Source organism: Crotalus tigris, unplaced genomic scaffold (assembly GCF_016545835.1).
Source record: "Crotalus tigris isolate CLP2741 ecotype Arizona unplaced genomic scaffold, ASM1654583v1 scf7180000024506.7606697, whole genome shotgun sequence".
In the NCBI taxonomy this organism is placed as follows: domain Eukaryota; kingdom Metazoa; phylum Chordata; class Lepidosauria; order Squamata; family Viperidae; genus Crotalus; species Crotalus tigris.
In genome coordinates this window covers 339,709-360,208 of record NW_024100678.1, presented here as the reverse complement: position 1 = coordinate 360,208, position 20,500 = coordinate 339,709, and the positions used below count along the sequence as shown (strand labels likewise).

The following is a 20,500-nucleotide window of genomic DNA, read 5'->3' as shown; positions in this document are numbered from 1 at the left end:
GTGACTTTGGTTGTTTTGGTTTAGCTCTTTTATTTATTTAACAGCAGCAGAATAGAAATAAAAGTACCAATAAAGGAGAATATTTGTAGCTCAGGATTGAAATGAGAGATCCTTGGTGTTCTCTGAGCTTGCTTGTTTTCTTGCAGATATTTCATTACCCAAACTAGATAACCTCAACCACACTGAAGCTGTTACCTACTTTGGGTAATGAAACATCTGCAAGAAAACAAGCAAGCTCAGAGAGCACCAAGGACCCCTCAGAAATTAAAGTAGGATATGAGGTGATCAGTCCTCTATTCTGTACCATAAAGGGAACAATTTAATAAATAGGGATTGGTTGGTGATTGATTAAATGTTTATGCCACCTTTATTTTTCAACACAAACACTTTATTTGTCAATTCCAGGTGAGCATATATATTTAATGCTCCTGCCTCCTATTTTCCCCACAACAACCCTGTGAAGTGGATTGGCTTGAGAGAGATTGACTGGGCAATAGTTACCCATCAGCTTTCATGTCTAGAATTCATGACCTTCTGGTTTTAGATCATGTATTCAACACAAAGTAGGTTGCAAGAAGCTGCTGGTATTACAGGAAGAACAAATATCCAGAGATTCTCAACATTTCAATCCTCTGTGAGCAGGATGAACTGCAGGGCTAGGCAACCAACTTCTGCTTTTGTGGCACAAGAAGGGGGGGGTTGCAGGGGAGTCTCTGAACATGCAGTGCTCTGCTAATGACACAAAACAATGCCGTGGTGCTATGGGGCCAGCCCCTGCTCAGCAGTTAAAAAGCCCTGGGGAAATCATTTGCAATGAGCTTCCCTATGACGCCAAGAGGCAGTGGATTTTTGTATTGGGGCATGCAGATGGGATCTGGCCTCACAGTCTGGTACAGGTAATCCTCAACTTACAGCCATTCATTTAGTGACTGTCCCAAGTTACAACAAGTCTGAAAAAAAGGTGACCTACAAAGTCCTTGCACTTACAACCATCACAGTCACATGATCAAAATGTGGGCGCTTGGCAACCGGCATGTACTTATGACGGTTGCAGCATTCTGGGGTCATGTGATTACCAACTGTAGCTTTCTAACAAGCAGTGTTGGTGGGCAAAGACAGATTCACTAAATGATCATATAATTCACTTAACAACTATGGCAAAAAAAGAGAAAAGTTATAAAATCTTTTTAGGCAAACAAAATTGCATAAAAGCTGATGCAACTCATTTAACAAGTGCCTTGCTTAGCAATGGAAATTCTGGCCCCAATTATGCCTGTAAGTCAAGGACTAACTGTACAGCAGGCACTAAGGACTTGAGGGGATGATTGACAAAAAAAAGGTGAAGGCACTAAGGGTTTGTCCTCTGGACAAGGGAAAGAACAGAGAGTTGGCCCTTTGGGAGATGTGGGGCGGAGGTGAGAACTTCAACCATACACTTGCCTGCAATCAGCAAAGTCTCAGAATTCTGAGCAGCAGGCAGAACAATAACTCATTCCAGAACACTGCCGGGTAACAGGGTTTCTAAGACAACAAAGAGGGCAGGTGAAAAGAGATACTGCTGTGTCTTCCTGTGTGAACCTGATTGGAAGGAAAACATGAGGACCAAGCTGTCACAACTTTACAGTATCACCATAAAAAAGTGGGTGTTTTTCTCTGATGAATTGCCTGAGTAAATGAATATAATTTAACTGCACATTCCAATAAGATTTGCAACTGTCATTTTAGTAACATGGTAAACTATTTGGTGAAAGTAGGTTCCCTGACAAAAATATGAAAAATATTTATCCAAGGCTGTTATGTATATGGGAATAAGTTGCAAGAATCTGCCAATATCTAAACAGGCTGACAATCTTTTATGTACTTGAAAAAGGAGCCCACGGGATTTATTTATTTTATTTTATTTATGAGACTTATATACCGCTTTAAGTGCAAGCACTCTCTAAGCGGTGTACACCAGTAAGCAATGTATATATATATATACATTGCCCCCAACAATCTGGGTCCTCATTTTACCTACCCCGGAAGGATGGAAGGCTGAGTCAACCTTGAGCCGGTGAGATTTGAACCGCTGACCTGCTGAACACAGTCAGCTAAAGTGGCCTGCAGTACTGCATTCTAACTGCTGAGCCACCTCGGGATGATGGGCATTTGTCCAATCATCTGCAAAATATCTATGAGTAGCCTGAAGTGAGGTGCATTTGTACTGTAAAGCCATCAAGCCACCCTTTTCCTTTCAAGCAAAATGCTATAGCCCAGAAGGAGAAGGAAGCAAGAGTTCCCATAGCCCTCTCACAGGTTCTGCAAATTTTCATTATTACAAACAGAAAAACTGCTTTTGGAGCAATTTTGTACACTGCAGCTGGGCCAGGTTAAGTGAGGGTGACCACTAGATGATAGCAAAAAGAATTTTCTGTTCCTCTTTTGTGCTACTTGGTGACAATCTAGATTTTTGCAGCTCAAATCTTATAGTTCTAGACCCAATGCTTGGTAGTATCATTTTAATATATTGTAAGTTTCAATATCCATGCCAGATTTCATTTATGTTTCTTTCCTTTACCAACAGGAAGAATCTCGACAGACTTGAGGACATTGGGCCTTATCCAACAAAATGCAATTCAGTTTTTATTGCACTTAGGCAAGAAAAAACAAGTGCACACAATATTGATTGTAAAGTTTGTGTGTCAGTGTGTATTTAAACATTACTAAATAATTAATTAATGGTGGTTGGTGAGTACATGGGTTGGTTTTGGATCAACATAACTTAACGGTTATGGGAAAAAGTACCTGAAAATTGGTTTTAGTCTTTTATGAAAACAGTCTAAAGAATTACACTTGAAATATTGATTAAGTTGAATATCCCATATATCATTTCTAAGTTCATCACTTTGAAATACATAATTAATTACCAAGCTATTTGATCTAGGATAGTTTTCATACTCAGAGCTATTTGGAAAAGAAGGGATTTATTTATTTATTTATTTATTTATTTATTTATGAGACTTATATACCGCTTTAAGTGCAAGCACTCTCTAAGCGGTGTACACCAGTAAGCAATGTATATATATATTTACATTGCCCCCAACAATCTGGGTCCTCATTTTACCTACCCCGGAAGGATGGAAGGCTGAGTCAACCTTGAGCCGGTGAGATTTGAACCGCTGACCTGCTGAACACAGTCAGCTAAAGTGGCCTGCAGTACTGCACTCTAACTGCTGCGCCACCTCGGCTCATTTAAGAGATTATCAGACAAATTATACATGCACTGGGAATTAGGACATTTCCAACACTGTCATCAATTTCACCCCTCAAAATCTTACTTTTTCAAATATTCAAATCTAGGTATATACACAACATGGCATCTGAACATACATACATACACACCCACACCCACCCTTTTGTAATTTAAATAGATACAATTCAGTGGCAACTTTCAGAAGTGATCTGGAAGATAATCAAAGTTACAGAATGACCATATTTGACCAGAGGCGCCTGTAGTAAACCCTAGTTCTTATCATCGGGACTGTTTATCTTATCATCAAGACTGTTTATTACACAAATAATTCTTGCTGATTAGCAGAGAATGGAGACAGATAATTTTCTATCTCTTTTATCCTATAAAAAAGTTTAGTTCCACTATTACATCTATGCTTACTGGAGGGACAGATGCCTAAGGAATACATGGATAAAAGCTGCTAAGGCAAATGTTATTTTAACTGTCACTTAAGTTTGTTTCCATATATAGTGTACCCACCCACCCACATATGGATTTAATATAAGAAGTATTAAAATTCTTGTAAATTATTGCAACTTAGCATTAAACACTAAAAATGTCTAGGAGTTCCATATCAATATCATTCTATCATCCTTTCTATGTATTAGATAAACAGTTATAGAAATTGAAAAAGCAAATGACCTCCCAGCTACCCTCCCCCATTCTTTTTAAACTGGCAAGGAGAGAGAATGTCTCCCAAGTCAACTCCACATTGTTTGAAATTTATAATAGGAAGATAACATACAGTTTTATGGAAGTACAGAGGTTGCTCAATTCATAGGGTGTCCGTGTGTTCAGATTTAAAGAATATTGCCTCATAATGATTCCATTTGAATGACTGGCCAGTCTAAGTCCACTTTAAAGATGTTTTAAGGAGAAGCATTCTGTCTGAACATGAGCGTTTCTAAGAATGGGAATTTAACCTGAGCAATAATGAGTTAAGCAGATTGTAAAGCTATAACAGAAAGATTTATTTGAAGAATATTACAGGGATAGGCAATACTTTGTGATATTCTACTGGCTGAAAGCACATGTCCAAATAACGAGTCATTGAGCACCCCAATCCCTTTTTCACATATAGTGATGGCATGTGGAAATGACCTAGGGTGATCTTGTGAGACAACAAGATGTAGCTAAGGCAGTGGTTCTCAACCTTTTTAATGCCGCGACCCCCAACCAGTCGTAAGTTGAGGACTACCCAAGCGGTCGTAAGTCGAGGACTTTCCCTGCCCAGGAGTGCCACACATGCGTGGTGCCGCCCCCTGTGCTGGCCGAGGCGTAGCTGGCAAGCGGCAGAGACGGAGCAGGCCGACCACCGGCTGGGGCACCAGCTGGCCCAGCCCAAGGGAGGTAAGGCACCCACCGGGCCCCACGCATGCCAGCAACCCTCCCTGCACCCGCCGGCCTCCCACCTCCCACCCCTGGCCCTCTTTTACTTATATTTTTAGTAGTTGCTCAGCAGGGAGGGGTGGAAGCTTCTAGACAGCTCGCCTTTGCTGTAGACAACTTGCAGCACCATTTGCAGAATGGGACTTTTGGCGGACTCAGCAGGGCAGAGACAGCCTGGACAATTCCTATTGGCTTTTGAAAGCCAATAAATTAGACTTTATTCAAGAGAGTCTATTCTATTGGCTTTCAAAAGCCAATAGAATAAAAGGGAGTAGCACAGCTAAGGAAAAGGGGGGAAAATTGGCGACCCCCGTGAAATGGTCGTTCGACCACAAATGGGGTCCCGACCCACAGGTTGAGAACCACTGAGCTAATGGAACAGTGGGAAATATGCTAGCTAAGCCCACAACAGAATGTGGGAGGAGCCAGAAGCTCAGAAGAGACACACACACCCAGGAGAACAGGGGAAGAGAAATCCTTCCAGATTTTCAAGATTCTGTTAATGTAATCTTAAAATAAAGTTTCCTGTCTGATCTACCTAATACATATTCTATAAACATTAAGACTAATACATATTCTATAAACATTATACAAACAAGGGATGGATTTTTTCTCTGTATTTATTGTTTAAGTACAAAAAAACAAAAAAGAATACAAATGTATAAAAGGGGGGAGCTGAAAAAAATATACAACAGATAAGATAGGAGAATGGAGTTGGGTGAGGGGCTACCAGAATGTCCTCTTTATAATTTGATAATTTTCATTTTTTTCACTATGTTTAATTATGTATATTTTACTTTTACCTATTTTGGGCGGCTTGTATGTTTTACTTAACCAATAAAGAAAGAGAGGTTCAAATAACTCCAAAACTTTCTATAGATTTTTAAGTGATATCCTTTTCAACATGAAATATTTTTGAAATGAATTCATTGCATTTATGTGGTTGGAGATGCAATGAAATTAACACTTAATTTAAATCTATTGTTCTATTTCAATAAGAAGCAATTACACGTATTAACTCTTCTTTGAGATTTAATATTTGCTATCACATGGAAGTTGACTTCTGGACAAAAAACATGAACTTACAGTCAAAAGACTTATTGTACAGTACTGGAAAAACAAACATATGGCTCCAATTATTCAACGGTTTGCAGGATTGATTTATGTAGATAATTATGATTTCAGTTTATTGATATCTGTGTGATAAGGAGTGGGCCTTTGATTGCCTGGTTGCACCCAACATTTTTATATCATTAATCACCCTTGCTGTCAGCCCTTCAAGGTTTTTCAGATTAGGAAACAGACTCCATAAAAAAACTAGAACGATACTTTATTGAGTCAGTATAATAACAGAATCCTGCAAGTCTGCATTTTCCCTTCCTCTCGTCTTAAACCCAGGGAGTCAGGGAGGAGCCAGTCTGAATCCCTTCCAAATACTTTGTTTTTCTCCAGGGCTCAAGGATGCATCTCCATCTTATGTTCTTGTAACAGTTTCTGAATATTTTCTCCAAAATCATCTCCAGGATTCCTGATACCCACAGGCACCTGGAAAGCACTAGATGAATTTGTGTCTGAGAAGTGATCTAAGATTAGCAGTCTCTTAGACCAACAGCAAGTAGTGACAGACAAAGAGATGACATAGAATAACTTCAGGGAAGCAAGGAAGCAAAAATAGGGAGAAGGACATATTTATCCCTGTCTTGCCTTCCCACCCGAAGGCAGGACAAGAAGCAATGGATTGAAACTAATCAAGGAGAGAACCAACCTAGAACAAAAGAGAAATTTCCTGACAGCTGGAGTGACTTGCCTACAGAAATTGTGGGTGCTCCAACACTGGAGATTTTAAAGAAGAGATTGAACAATCATTTGTCTGAAAAGTTATAGGTTTTCCTGCTTGAGCAGGTAGTGTACTAGAAGACCTGCAAGGTCCCTTCCGTTATACTGTTATTCTGTTTAAGGAACTTTGGGTGATGGATGCAACACCAGCTTTGAAGACTAGTACACCCAGCTCTAAATTAATATAACAGATGAATTCCTAAAATTGAGATGGAAGAAGACACTATGATATGAAATGTCTAATATTATCAAGAGTGGCTCACTCCTCTCATCCAGATTTCTAAAGGCGTCATCTACAGGAACAACCAATATTATTTCCATCCCATATCCAAGCCTGAATCCTAACTAGAAAAGATCCAGATAATGCTCTTCATCTCTGATCCTCTGTAGATGATGCCCCTCCACATTCTGTAGAATCTTTCTCTGAAAGAGAGGATTGGGAATTGGACAGAAGTTCATCAGGTTCCACAAGATCAAAACAATCCCAGATTACAGTAGAAGGCACAGTCCTTATCAAATAACCTAATTGCCCAATTGAGGCCCAGACCCAAGTGAATATGAGTGAAAACATACAATCGTCACAGCAGCCTGCAAACATGATGGCTCATCTGACCTTCCCTAAAAGTTTCCTGATAACCCTATACAGGAGAGGTAGATAAGAATTCTTACATGCCATAAGTACAGAAAAAGAAGATATTTTCCACTCTGAGAAATCTGGGTAGGCTTTCAAGATTCGGTGGTTATATTGTACAATAATATAGTATTCTTACATCCTTGTGGTGTCTATTTCCTGACCTGACCTACATTAAAGTGCTGATAAAAACACCATCTTGGTAGTGATAAGTAAAACCAAGCACTAAGTAACTTACTGGTGATAAGTAACTGGGATAAGAATCACAATAATGTATCCCTGGGATTACTTCATCTCTGGATGAAATAATGGTCAGTTAAATCACCAGCAGGTAACCAAAGGCCTCCTGTCCCAGAGGGACATCCTATCTCGTAGCCTCTAGGGAGATTGGGTTAAAGTGCAAATGTAAATGGACTTTTCCCCCATTTGCTTGTAAATATATTGGACTTAGAGGCAAACTGACTTTGTCCTCGTGCAAAAAAACCCACAGTTCCATAGGCTTTCACTTTTATAGTATGTAACTCCAAGAATAGAGGGATTCTGATCCATTAACAAAGGTATATTTAATCTAAGGAAGAAATTGCAGTAAAGGTAACACATACACAATCAAGCGTGAAAATGACTTTCAGCTGCTTCCACTACAAGCTGGAATGAGATACAGCCAATGTCCTAAGGATGTGTCATATATGACAGTAAAATATTCATACTGCAGTTAGGGGAATAACAACAGCATTTACACTTATATACCATTTCATAGTGCTTTACAGACCTTTCTAAGCAGTGTACACAATCAGCATATTGTCCCCAACAATCTGTGTCCTAATTTTACAACCTCAGAAGGATGGAAGGCTGCATATGAAGATGAGGTCACGGTCTTCCCAACTATGGGAAGCGGTATTTCTATTTAAATGAAAACAACCATTCCCAATTTCCATACAAATTTTTGAAAACTTTTTGGGTAATATATAAATTGCAATAAGAAGTAGACATGTAATCAACTTTTTCTTGATGGAGAATCAGCTTCTGAGCACCCTGCATGAGCCTACACTACCGTGAGAATGCTGAATGATATCTATTAAAGTGGTATCCCTCTTTTTTGGAAACTTCTCATAACCACAAAATATTTAGCTTGTTATTTCAAAAGAACTTTGCCAATCCTGCTTTTCTAACAACCCAACTTACTTTTGGAAAGTGGTAATTGAAACAGATTCCATTCTTAGGATTCCTGCATTATAATATCATGAAAAAGTAATTTTTCCTTAATTACCCCATCCTCTGTAGACCTGAAAGGGATTAGAAAAAGATTACAATGTGCTATTCCAACTGAATTACAAAAAGCATTGCACATAGCTATTCTATTAACTTCAGAATGCCAATGTATTGTAAAATGCAAAAAAGTAGGCAGTAATTTGTTTACAAATATGTTAATGTGGTAAATATCATACTGTTTCTTGTAATCAGTGAAATTGCTGATTGCAAAATGTACCTCACAGCATAGATTTCAGAGGGCAAAATTGCAGCTAATATACTACTTTTATCTTGTGTTTTACTGCTTTCCAGCATAAATTGTTAATAACCAATTTTCCTTGATGATATTGGCAGTGCACACATGTAAATGAGATTTTTGTGTTTGTTTATTTGTTTAGTTAGGTGCTAGAGTAGGATACAGTTAACTTACTACAGAAATTCAAAGACTTGAAAAATATCCAAAGACTTAGTGAACTATTATAATGCAAGAATATTATGAAAACTGTTTTGCTAATACAGGTATTCCTCGACTTAACAATAGTTCATTTAGTGACCATTCGAAGTTACAAAGGCACTGAAAAAAGTGATTTATGACCATTTTTCACACTTATGACTGTTGCAGCATCCCTATGGTCATGTTATTTACATTCAGATGTTTGACAACTGGTTCATATTTATGATGGTTGCAGTGCCCCAGGGTCATGTGATCATCTTTTGCAACCTGACAAGCAAAGTCAATGGGGAAGCCAGATTCATTAACAACCATGTAACTAATTTAACAGTAATACACTTAACAAATGTGGCAAGAAAAGTCATAAAATAGGGTAAAACTCACTTAACATATTTGTCACTTAATGTGATGTCTCCCTTGAACGATTCCCCAGATACCTCCTCAGATGTCAGCTCAGGGGAGGATGAATGAATTCCTGGCATATCAGGAACTGAGTTGATTGATGGCTCTGAACAGTCATCCGGAAAGAATTTGGCTGAGGCTCCAGCTGGGGAAAGCTTGTAGTAGCAGGAGTCCAGCAAAGATGAGGAGGAACAGCCTTCTGCACCTGATCCAAAAACACGTAGGGCAGAAAAATGGCAGGGGCAGAGAAGGTCAGACAAACTACTCAAGAGGAGAGGACCCAACTGGTCTTGATGGGCTGCACCAGAAGCTATTTATCATAGCAGATAGATGGAGGCATTGCTGGGAACAATGTGTCTGTTTTCTAGCTATGTGTTTGGTCATCATGTTTCCTACTTCACTCTGGATTATCATTGTGTTTGGAATTGAATCATGCCTTGGAAACTCCAAACTTTTCTTGCCCCATGAGCTCTCTGTGTGTGGACTTAAGTTCTGCCTGGTGGATTTAAGTTTGTCTGGTATAGTTAGTTTGTTTGAGCAGCTTTCAAGTGCCTTGTGGACTATTGGGCCATTGCTCTGTGGGCTAACCTTGATTTGCTCATGGCTGGACTTGTTTGGGGCAAGTTGAAGGGACTTGCTGGAGAATATTAATAAACTCACTAAATCACATGTGTGTGTGTGTGTGTGTGTGAGTGAGTGAGCAGGGTAGCACATTTAGCAACATAAATTCTGGCCCCAATTGTGGTTGTAAGTCAAGGACTACCTATATAGACAATCTTCTTAGACTCCAATGGAGCAACTGGAATTATTATTACTAGATGTGTTTATGCTGAAAGAGCCCTTTCTTGGTTAATTTTGCATGTGATATAATCATGTACAACTCCAACTTGCTTTTCTAGATATCATCAATGCAGCTCTATGTAGTTCATTGAAATTATCAGGAAAATTATTTCATTGGATGCTAATTGAGGGCATCAAACGAGGCCCTAAAACTAATGTTTTCATCAAGTTTTTTTATCTGCCACGTTTCCTGTAACTTCTAGTATCAGAAAGAACTAGGTGATTTTTAATCAGAGAGTTGTCCAGTGTTCAATGGATGGTTCAACCTTGGAAATACCAAGTTATAGCATTGTGGGCAGATAGATCCCCAGTGAAAGAGAACTTAGAACCACGAAGACATAGCTGCATTGTTAATCTAGTTTTATTTTTAGGAAATGTTTGATCAAAAATATTTGATATTTTATTAGTTTTTTTAATTGATAGATTGCTTTGATACAAACTTTTAATAATATTTAAAATATATGCTATATTAAATTAAAATATGCACATGACATTCTCAGTATGGAGGCAAATAGTCCAGTTTAGCTTTCAGCCTAGAAAATGAGGATTTTGGTGTCATTGTCTCTCTTTTGAAATATTTTTGAATATAAATGGACACGTCTTTCTAAGTCATCAACCTATCCTTATCTTAATGTTCCAGTAGTTCAGTGGCAGACCTCTTAATTGTATAAAAGATCCTAAATTGTATTCTACTTTGTGTCCAATAAATCATCCTTCCTCAAGTTGCGTAAGAATGACAATGTTTAGAATTCCCTAGCAGCAGAGGAACTCTTTTGAAATGACTGTTTAAGAAATACACAGTAGTGGTGATAGGGCAAGGTAGTATTTTAGATTTGAAGGAGAAAGGATACTGTGAAATACAGCAATGTATTTCATCTTAAATGTAACCTATATTAAAATCTTAAAATAAACCATTATTTTTCCTGGGATTGCTCTGTAACTTGGATGACATACAGTTGCTTTAATGAATTTTCCCATATGCCCCCAGGTATATTTTCTCTTTTAATCTAAATCATTGTACAACTCTGAGAATTATATTTTGACTGATTAGAGGAATGTGCTGTTATTTTACATGCTGATTAGCTTTGTGTATTATAAAAAACTATTTTTCTTAACTGTGGTTTATTAAATACTGTAAGCCTCAGTTGGCTGGATTCATGCAATATACTACACCAATGCCAAACAAATCAAATATATGAACCATCTACATCTTATGATTCCCAAAAGTGAATTTTTAAAAATTGTACCCATAGGATAAAAGATTATCAAGAGGAAAACCTTGTACCTTGTGATTCCCTGAAGATGGTTATATTGAGCAATGAATTAAATATTCCTCAGAATTCAGCAGTAACCATAGTTACAAACCTTGCACACAGGATTGTTAGAATGAGACATTCCACCTCAGAATTTGACTTTTTCATTTTTAGAAATAATTGGGGTGCTACCAAATGAGACATTTATGGGGCCCCATCCTCCCACATCAATTTCAGTGCATTTCTCACAGTGTAATGCCCCCAATGTTTGCAAAATGCCAGTAACAGACTAATGCTAATCAATGTTAAGATCCATGAAACGCATGGGTCCTTTCAACCCATATAAAACTAAATTTTACAGAAGATAAACATTCAAGAATGAATGATTCAAGAATGGATGGATTGCCTTTCCACCCAGCATTGAGTAAAAGGCCTGTGTTATCCTGAATTGTCATCATTAAGTCATCTGTTATATGATTTTCTGGAAAGAAAAATTCAGAGGACTTGCTGCTAACCTACCATAGAGAACAGAAGACATTTTATCCTGCTCTGCATTTTTTTTAATTGAAATTTTTTAAGATTTTACAATAACAAAAACAAAACAATTTTCCCCATCCCTCCCCAACCCTCCCCCTCCCTCCCCCGACTATTCCAGAGCTGCATATAGGCTTAATTAAAATTTCTTCAAAAAGTCTTAAGAAAAATATAAAATATAAGTAAATCTAGATACATTACTTAAACAAATTACAAAATAATTAACAACAATATATATATAACAAAAAAAAAACATAAATACCAGAAAAAAAGGAAAAAAAAAAGAAATACATGAAAAACATAAGAAAGAGATTAACTTTTCAATATAAGTTATAAAACTGCAAACAAATCTAAATACATTACTTAAACAAATTATAAAATAATTAAGAGTAAAATATATATAAAAAAAGATAAGTACAAAAAAAGGAAAAAAAATAGAAAAAGGGAAAGAAGAAAAAAAATAAGAAAGAAAAAAATTTGGCTTTTCAATATAAATTATTAAAAAGCTAAATAATATTTTTTAATATCCATCTTATGTTGTATAAGGTCTATCCATTTCCTCCATACCACAACATACTTCTCTTGTGATTGATCCTTCAGGAAGGCCGAAATCTTTGCATTTCCGCCAAATAAGAAACTTTAAAAAGCCACTCTTGCAAAGTAGGCAAAGATTCCTTCTTCCAAATTGTGCTACTAACAACCTTGCAGCTGTAATTAAGTTTAACATCAATGTAATATCTTTAGTATCACAATCAGTAACAATACCTAATAAAAACAATTGTGGGGTAAATTTTACCCTCCTTCTAAAAATTCTTTGAATATTCCACCATATCTTAATCCAAAAAACTTTTATATTTTTACACGACCACCAGATATGATAGTATGTAGCATCCAAACATCCGCATCTCCAACATTTAGGCTGTAGATCGGGATACATACGAGACATTTTTTGTGGATCAAGGTGCCATCTATAAAACATTTTATAAAAATTCTCCCTTAAATTTTGGGCTTGCGTAAATTTAACGTTCCTCACCCAAATAGTTTCCCAGGTATCTAGTAGAACCGGTTCACCAAAGTTTTGTGCCCATTTGATCATACATTCTTTGACTAACTCTGCTTCTGAGTTCAATTCTACTAGGACCCCATAAATTCTCTTAATGTGAGTTCGTCTTTGATATTTTATTTGTTTAAACAAATTCTCATCTTCTCTAAGCAAACCCACCTTCCGATCTATCTTCCACCTATCCACTATTTGTCTATACTGAAACCATGAATATATAATATTTTCCTGTGCTAAATCTTCCATAGATTTTAAGTGCCAATTTTTACCATCCCATCTAAGTAATTGTGCATAAGAAACGCTATCCATCCTAACCCCTCTCCTTATCCCTTCTATCGCATGCCATGGAATAGCCCATAATTGAATTTTAAAATCATTTCTATAATATTTCCTCCAAACCCAAAGTAAAGAAGTCCTCATAATATGAGATTTAAAAGCCCTATCAACCTTTTTATTAAAAATTAGATAGGCATGCCATCCAAAAAGTAAATCCCAACCCTCCAAGAGGAGTATTTCCACATTTGTTAAATTAACCCAATCACTTATTAATGTTAAAACCACAGCATCATAATACAACCTCAAATTCGGTACCTTGAGTCCACCTCTCTCACGAATATCTTGTATAATTTTAAGTTTTACTCTAGGTTTCCTCCCTGCCCAGATAAATTTATTAATACCTTTCTGCCATTCATCTAAGTTAACCTCATTCTTTAAAATGGGTATCATTTGAAATAAAAAAAGAAACTTTGGCAACACATTCATTTTAATCGCTGCAATTCTTCCCAAAAGAGATAATTGCAACTTTTCCCAATTTTTCATGTCTCTTTGTATATTGACCCACAGCCTTTCATAATTATTTTTGTACAGTTTTGCATTAGAAACAGATAAAGTAACCCCCAGGTACTTTACCTTATTAACAACCTCAAAATCTGTCAGATTAACCAACATCTGCTTATCCAGATTAGTCATATTTTTAGGCAATATTTTAGTCTTATTATTATTAATTTTGAAACCCGAAACTCGTCCATATTGATATATCAATTGTAATAACTCTATTACAGAATAAGTAGGTTGAGATAAGGTAACCACCAAATCATCTGCAAAAGCCCTTAGTTTATATTCTTTTTTATTAACTTCTATTCCTTTTATTTGCTGTGAATCTCGAATTTTAATCAGCAATATTTCCAAAGTTAAAACAAACAGCAACGGTGACAGTGGACAACCCTGTCTAGTCCCCTTCTCTATTGTAAACACCTCTGACAAACCCCCATTGATTATAAGTTGTGCCGTTTGTTTTTGATAAATAACACCGAGCCTGCTCTGCATTTTTTAATAGTTTCAGAAACAAATATTCCTGTGCAACTGGGTCCCACACGGGGAATATTTTGCAGCTCACTAGGCAAATGTGCAGAAATCTGAAGTAATAAGTACATGGATTGAAAAGGAAACGCTGGAAATTCTTGCTTCTTGTATAATATTTGGGACATAAAAAAGTTAAATCAAGGAACACTGGAAGGTCCCAACAGCTGGTGGGAGAAATTAGCAATCCATAAATTAAAAGCAGAAAAAATGACTGCTGATTGGGTACTCTACTTACTTACTATCCATTTCTATGAACAAACCCTTGCTTAAAATGCAAGCCATTGGGTGAGATATGGGAAAACAGCCATTATGAATGTCTTTAAAATGGCACAGTGCTTAGACAAAGATGGAGAGTGTCAGTATATAATAAGGCTCGGTGTTAAAATATTGCACTAAAAATATTGAATTTATAGAGACCCAGACAATGTTATCTTCCATTTGTTTAGTTGACAGCTACCAGATCTGTAAGAATATAAACCAGAGGGTAATCAGTCAAGTGGTGCATGACTTCAGGAGGATTAATGGTAAGTTTGAGATAACTACCAAAGTTACCAACTGATGAACTGTATAATACAAAAAAGTAGGATGTTCTTGCTACTAATATTCTTTCTTCCTTCATTTCCTTGAAGATTAGAAAGCTTAGAATTATTCTCTATTAGCAAGTAACCTGGTCTGTGGGTTGTTATTTATTTTAAAGCATTTGGGTTCATCTTATGTCTTTGTAGTGCCTCTGGCTATCTGTAATCATAAATGGGTTAATATGCTGGATGTGGCATTAGGAGATTGCAATACTTCTGTAAACTGAATCAAGATTTTTTTTAAAAAAAAAAAGTATGGTAAAACAACTGAACTTTCACCTATTTTTTATCTTGATGTCAACAATTTTGGGTCCCTGTAATTCCCAGACATTAGAGACAATTCTGATTCCTTCTTAAAACTATATAGAAGATGAACAGGACCAAAACTATTTTTAATTTTGCAGGCTAAACAGGAATTTATATTATGCAGAAAAAAGAAGATGAATGCAAACTCTTAAGACTGTTTGCCCAGGTTTTATTGCATAGTGCACAACTGCACATAGGTTTTGTCTGTTGCTAGAGATAGAACTGCTAATGACTCTCATCCCTTCAATGTCCAGATAAACCCAAATTAAGTGCATGGTAGCCCAGGCTATATCAGTGCAGAACTTTTTAAAAATTAAACATAAAGTCAAATCTAAAACCACTTTGTCTTTTAAAAAAACCTCCAAACTCTGAAGTTTTACACCAGAGATGAACTGAGTCAATCAGAAAAAGTGGCAACAATAATTAAACTCATATACATACCATAATCTAGTGAGGAAATTCACTTTCTTTTTAAAATGCCATTATTATTGCTCCCTTCTCCCCACAGACTGATGGTTATTTTTATATATTAAATGCATAGATGAAAATATTTCATTCCACTTTTAAATCAAATTTTAAGCAAGAAAATCATTGAAACACACTAAAAACACAAACCCCTAAAATGAAGAAGGCAAAAAAAAAATAAATAAATAAAACCTAACAAAATGAGAGAAGGGCTAATAGCAGCATTTTGAATCATTATACTATGCCATACTGTGGCATGAATTTGATTTAGCATTTGCAAATCATGCTAGGGTTTTAGATTAGTATTTTTAATGGATGTCACTGTAGTGAACTAATCAATAAAAGTGTATGTAATAGAATGGAGTAAATAATAATGGGGAAAGAAAGTCTGATAAATTATGTTTTTAAAAAACTGTAAAAAAAAACCCTTTTATCGTATTTCTGGGAAAGTCCTCAAATATTGACATGTTAACAGTCCCTTGCTGCAAGGTATCTCTACTTACAGAATTATGTTCGATCATTAATTTAGTTACAGTTGTAGCATCTCAAGAAGAATCTTAGAAATTGAAATTTGGTGAAGAGGGAAGTTCCTTCTGAAACAGTAGCTTCAGTTAAGAAGAGAGGAGTCACTACAATATTATAAAAATGATCATGGTTTAAGATTCCCAAGTAGTTAAGTTGTATTTTCTAGGAATAGAACAATGTTTACCAGAGGGAGGGAGGGAGGGAGGGATAGGTATTTATATGCATGTGCATGTATTAATGCAAAATTGATATGTTATTGACTAGCAGTAATAGCACATTTTTACACCATTATTGTTTTTGGGGGCTTCAGCTCCAAAACTATATCATTTAGCATACTTTGCAGAATTTCTAAAAAAGTTTGGAGATTTGTCAAACAAGGAATAAGGAAAAGTATAGCAGCAAATCTGTTAGGACACATATTAATTTAGCATATCCACGTAGAGCATATAGCCATGTTTAGTTTAGATAATTCATTGTAATGATTCATTGTAACAGGTAGAAATGGCCACCATGTACAAAGCTAATATATTCCTAAAAAGCAGGCACTAGGAACAGTAAAAGAGAATTATAGCCTTTATGTCTTTCAGGTGAATTTTCAGAGGACTCTGACCAACCATTGTGAGAATCAGAATGCTAGATGAAAAAGACTAGCCATCCATTACTTGAGACTCCAGGATGTTTCAGAAACAACAATGCTGTCTGGAGATGAGGGGAATGGTAATATAATATCAGAATGACCTGTAATAAAAATCACTGGAGAGACCCAGGGTGAGAAGCCTGGGATAACCTTTGCCCTGAACAAGATATATTTGGTGCTAAATATTTTATATTAAAATGTTTTCCTAGACAGGTTAGTAACTTAAGAATAAAAAAATGTGTAACAGAACATAAGTTTAGCATATAGAGAGAGTATGATTCATTACAAGGCCTTTAAAATGGCTGGTGTGATGTGAATATAGATTTTTATTAGCTTGGGGCTGAATGAGCAAGCATTGAATGTTGCCAGGGTCAACATAATTCAAGGTTTTTTAACATCCAGGAGTGCCAATTTAATGTTGACCCACCACTTTATACGTCACCTTTGTAAAGAATGCTGGGCAAGCATAATATGATCATGATAGCACAAATCAATGAGGAAGTGTGCCAAGTACTCCAAAAACAGCTGCCAGCAACAGGACAGCCCTATCAAAAGCCTTGTGATCAATGAGACGATTAATCAAGCAAGTGTTCACAAGGATATACGTTGCTCTTGCAAGGTCAGCGCAGGACATGTTAAAAAAAAATACAGACAGCACATAATGCACAATTATATCAAGCTGCGTATTCTCCACCATGGAAAATGTTCTATCCTAAATGCCCCATGGTTCTGACCCTGTTCATTTTCATGGAACAAGTTCCTTCCACTGCGGTAACCACATGTTCTAAAGCAGAAATTGGCATCATAATGGTCATCATTCTGGCAAATCTATACATTAAACATTATAACAGTTTAAATTTGTCCAATTTTGTAATGTTCAAAAGATCTTTCCTGAAGTCTAATAGGAATCCCAAACTTCCATAAAAGAGGTCAGATGATTTTTGGCATTCTTGGATAAGATGCAGTGAGATTTCAAGTGATTAAAGGGGGAGAAGAAATTATCTGTATCTCCAGCTGATAACCTAGTCATAAATATCAAAAGAGTATGATAAGCATGATTTCTGTTGATCTGTGGAGGATATGCGAAATAAGAAACAACTTCACTGCTTAAGTCAAGAGTATATACAACAATTGGAACCCTCCAGATTCTAAATTGCTTAGAATTGAAAATACTTGGAGGACAAGAGAACTGACTTAAGCTTTCTTCAGATCAAATTTAGCAATGAAAGATAATCATGTTAGTTTGAAATATGAGACAATGTTATCTAAATCATGTTTCAAATGTGAATTTGAATACAAAGTGAATACACACATGGCTGTTTCAAGTTGTGATACCTTATTTCCAACAAAAATGTTTACATTACAAAAAGGTATGCTCGATCACATATATTGGGGAAAACAGTAGAAAAAAATGGACATGATGTATTTATTTATTTATTTTATTTGGCACTCATCTCACCACAAGGTGACTCTGGGTGATTTACAAAGTTAAAAGCAATAAAACAATATAAATATATACAATATAGTAATAAAATAATAAGACAATATAAAGATGGAGAGGGAGGGAACAAGGTGTGCAGGCAGTGAGATGGGATCTGCTATTGGCCTATCAAAACCACCTTCAGGGTGGCGCTCCCTCATTGGGGTCCCAAGCCAAGGGACAGAGCCAGGCTTTCAGGTCTTTATGGTAGCTCAGAAGGAACAGATCTCACTCTGGAGGGGTAAGATGTCCAAAGAGCAGGAGCCACGGCAGAGAAGGCTCTTCTTCATGAAAAGGGTGTAGCCATAGAATCCAGTACATAGCCATATGTATTGTAAGAGAAACAAGTACTAACTTTCATGCATTTTCTCTCTCTGTGTCTCTCCCCTCTGTCATCTCAGTTAATAAGATTATGCTTCCTAGCAGAAAAATGAAATATATCACATATGAAGCAATCTATACGCTCTAGCTTATGCTCTTAAGGTTTCAAAGAAAGAATTGTAATGTATGTCCTGCTAAGATTCTTTAAAGTAACCATACAGGTAACCCTCAATGTATGACCACAATTGAGCCCAATATTTCTGTTGTTAAGTGAGACATTTAGTAAGTGAGGTATGACCTTTCTTGCCACATTCGTTAAGTGAATCACATAAGTTTAATTACCAACATGGTTGTTAAGTGAAACTCCCTTCCCCATTTGCTTGTCAGATGGTCACAAGAGGTAATCACATGACCCCAAGACACTGCAACCATCATAAATATGAGTTGCCAAGTCTCTGAATTTTGTTCACATGACCATACGGATGATGCAACAGTCATAAGTGTGAAAAATGGTCATGTCTTTTTTTCCATGCCATTGTAACTTTGAATGATCATTAAACCAAGTGTTGTAAGTTATAAGGAACTAGAATCATGCTGGAGGCATCATTCATGTGCTCTACTGGGAAGTGATGGCTTCTCCTAGAATTCAACATTTAAAGCATCTTTTCCATAATTCTTTCATTTTTTTATTTAAGGATTGATATGCCACTTTCAAAACAGATGTTTTTTGCAGAACAATTTACAGAAAATGCACAAAACCTCAACTCTAAACTTATTCCTTTCAATCAGCATTCTTTTGGAAATGTTATGCGTTGAATTTTAATCCGCTACCTTGTTTTGCACAGGAATTATCTGTATTTTGGGTTTTTGTTTTGTTTTTCCTAAAAAGCTTATCTTTTTTCAAGCCTCCCCCAGCATATTTTGCCTTAACTTAGTTCATGCAGTCCTTCCCCCGCTTGATTATTTATATTTCTGTTACCTATCTATACTTCTAAATTACTGGAAATGATACTTCCTCTTACAAGTCATATTTAAGGACATAATATTCAGTTTGTCCTAGAATCCTAAAATCAGTTTTTGTTTATCTGTGATAGGTCATAATGGTTTGGATCCAAAGCACTGATTTGAAGGAGAGATTCTGAAGATCCACAAAATCCTATCAATCCAAAGTGACACTGTTCACTTCAAAGAGGGAGGGATATGAAATCTGCAACCCATCCATTTATCTCTCAACATGCCTTCTATGTAAGCAATGCAGTCTTTGGATTGATCCAGCATTTTTAGGAGCTTCTGCCTTATCATGTGATTCAGCATTTTCCAAATAAATTGACATTGGGAAGGTTGGCTTGTCTGGGAATTAAGAAGTTTTGACTCCTCATTTTTGGGCAATAAAGCTCAGGCTAGGGCACTACATTACAGTCAGGAGTAAGAAAAATATATATTTAAAATATCCCTCTGCCTAACTCAGAAGAGTTAACCAATGGAAAGAGCATTTAACTGAGAATTGAAGCAGCTCAGTTTGTATTATTCCAACAGTAGCCAAGATCAATCCAGTTCATAATTCTAATATCTACAATAGAGCAAGTGGCCTGGAATATTATATTGTGGATCAATACAACTTACCATATGACTTTCAAATTGATTAAAACACCACAAGACTACGCATGCTACCATATAATTTCCACATTAATTAAAATAATCACAGTTCAAGTATTATTCTTAACGAGTTTATCCTAATCTTGACAGCAACTGCAAATAAAGCCATCTGACTACTACATAAATATTATGAACTGATAGCACACCACTAATTATTTCACTGGGTATCTTAGCATACTTTTTCCTAATCAATGGGAGGGGAAAAATTCTTTCTGGACTAGAATGCAAGTTATAAAATAAAGCACAACTGAACTC

General features: G+C 36.3%; 1 long non-coding RNA gene across 2 annotated transcripts; it reads left to right on the top strand.

Annotated features, from left to right (window-relative positions):
* Positions 1-1,541: 1,541 nt before the first annotated feature.
* LOC120303865 lies at positions 1,542-19,902 on the top strand. 2 transcript variants are annotated; one of them, XR_005555548.1, is made up of 4 exons: positions 1,542-1,639; positions 14,724-14,801; positions 16,739-16,868; positions 19,684-19,902. It is a non-coding gene; the product is annotated as an uncharacterized LOC120303865 (long non-coding RNA). The 2 variants fall into 2 exon arrangements; XR_005555549.1 differs by having other exon boundaries at positions 16,739-16,919.
* The last annotated feature ends 598 nt before the right edge of the window (positions 19,903-20,500 follow it).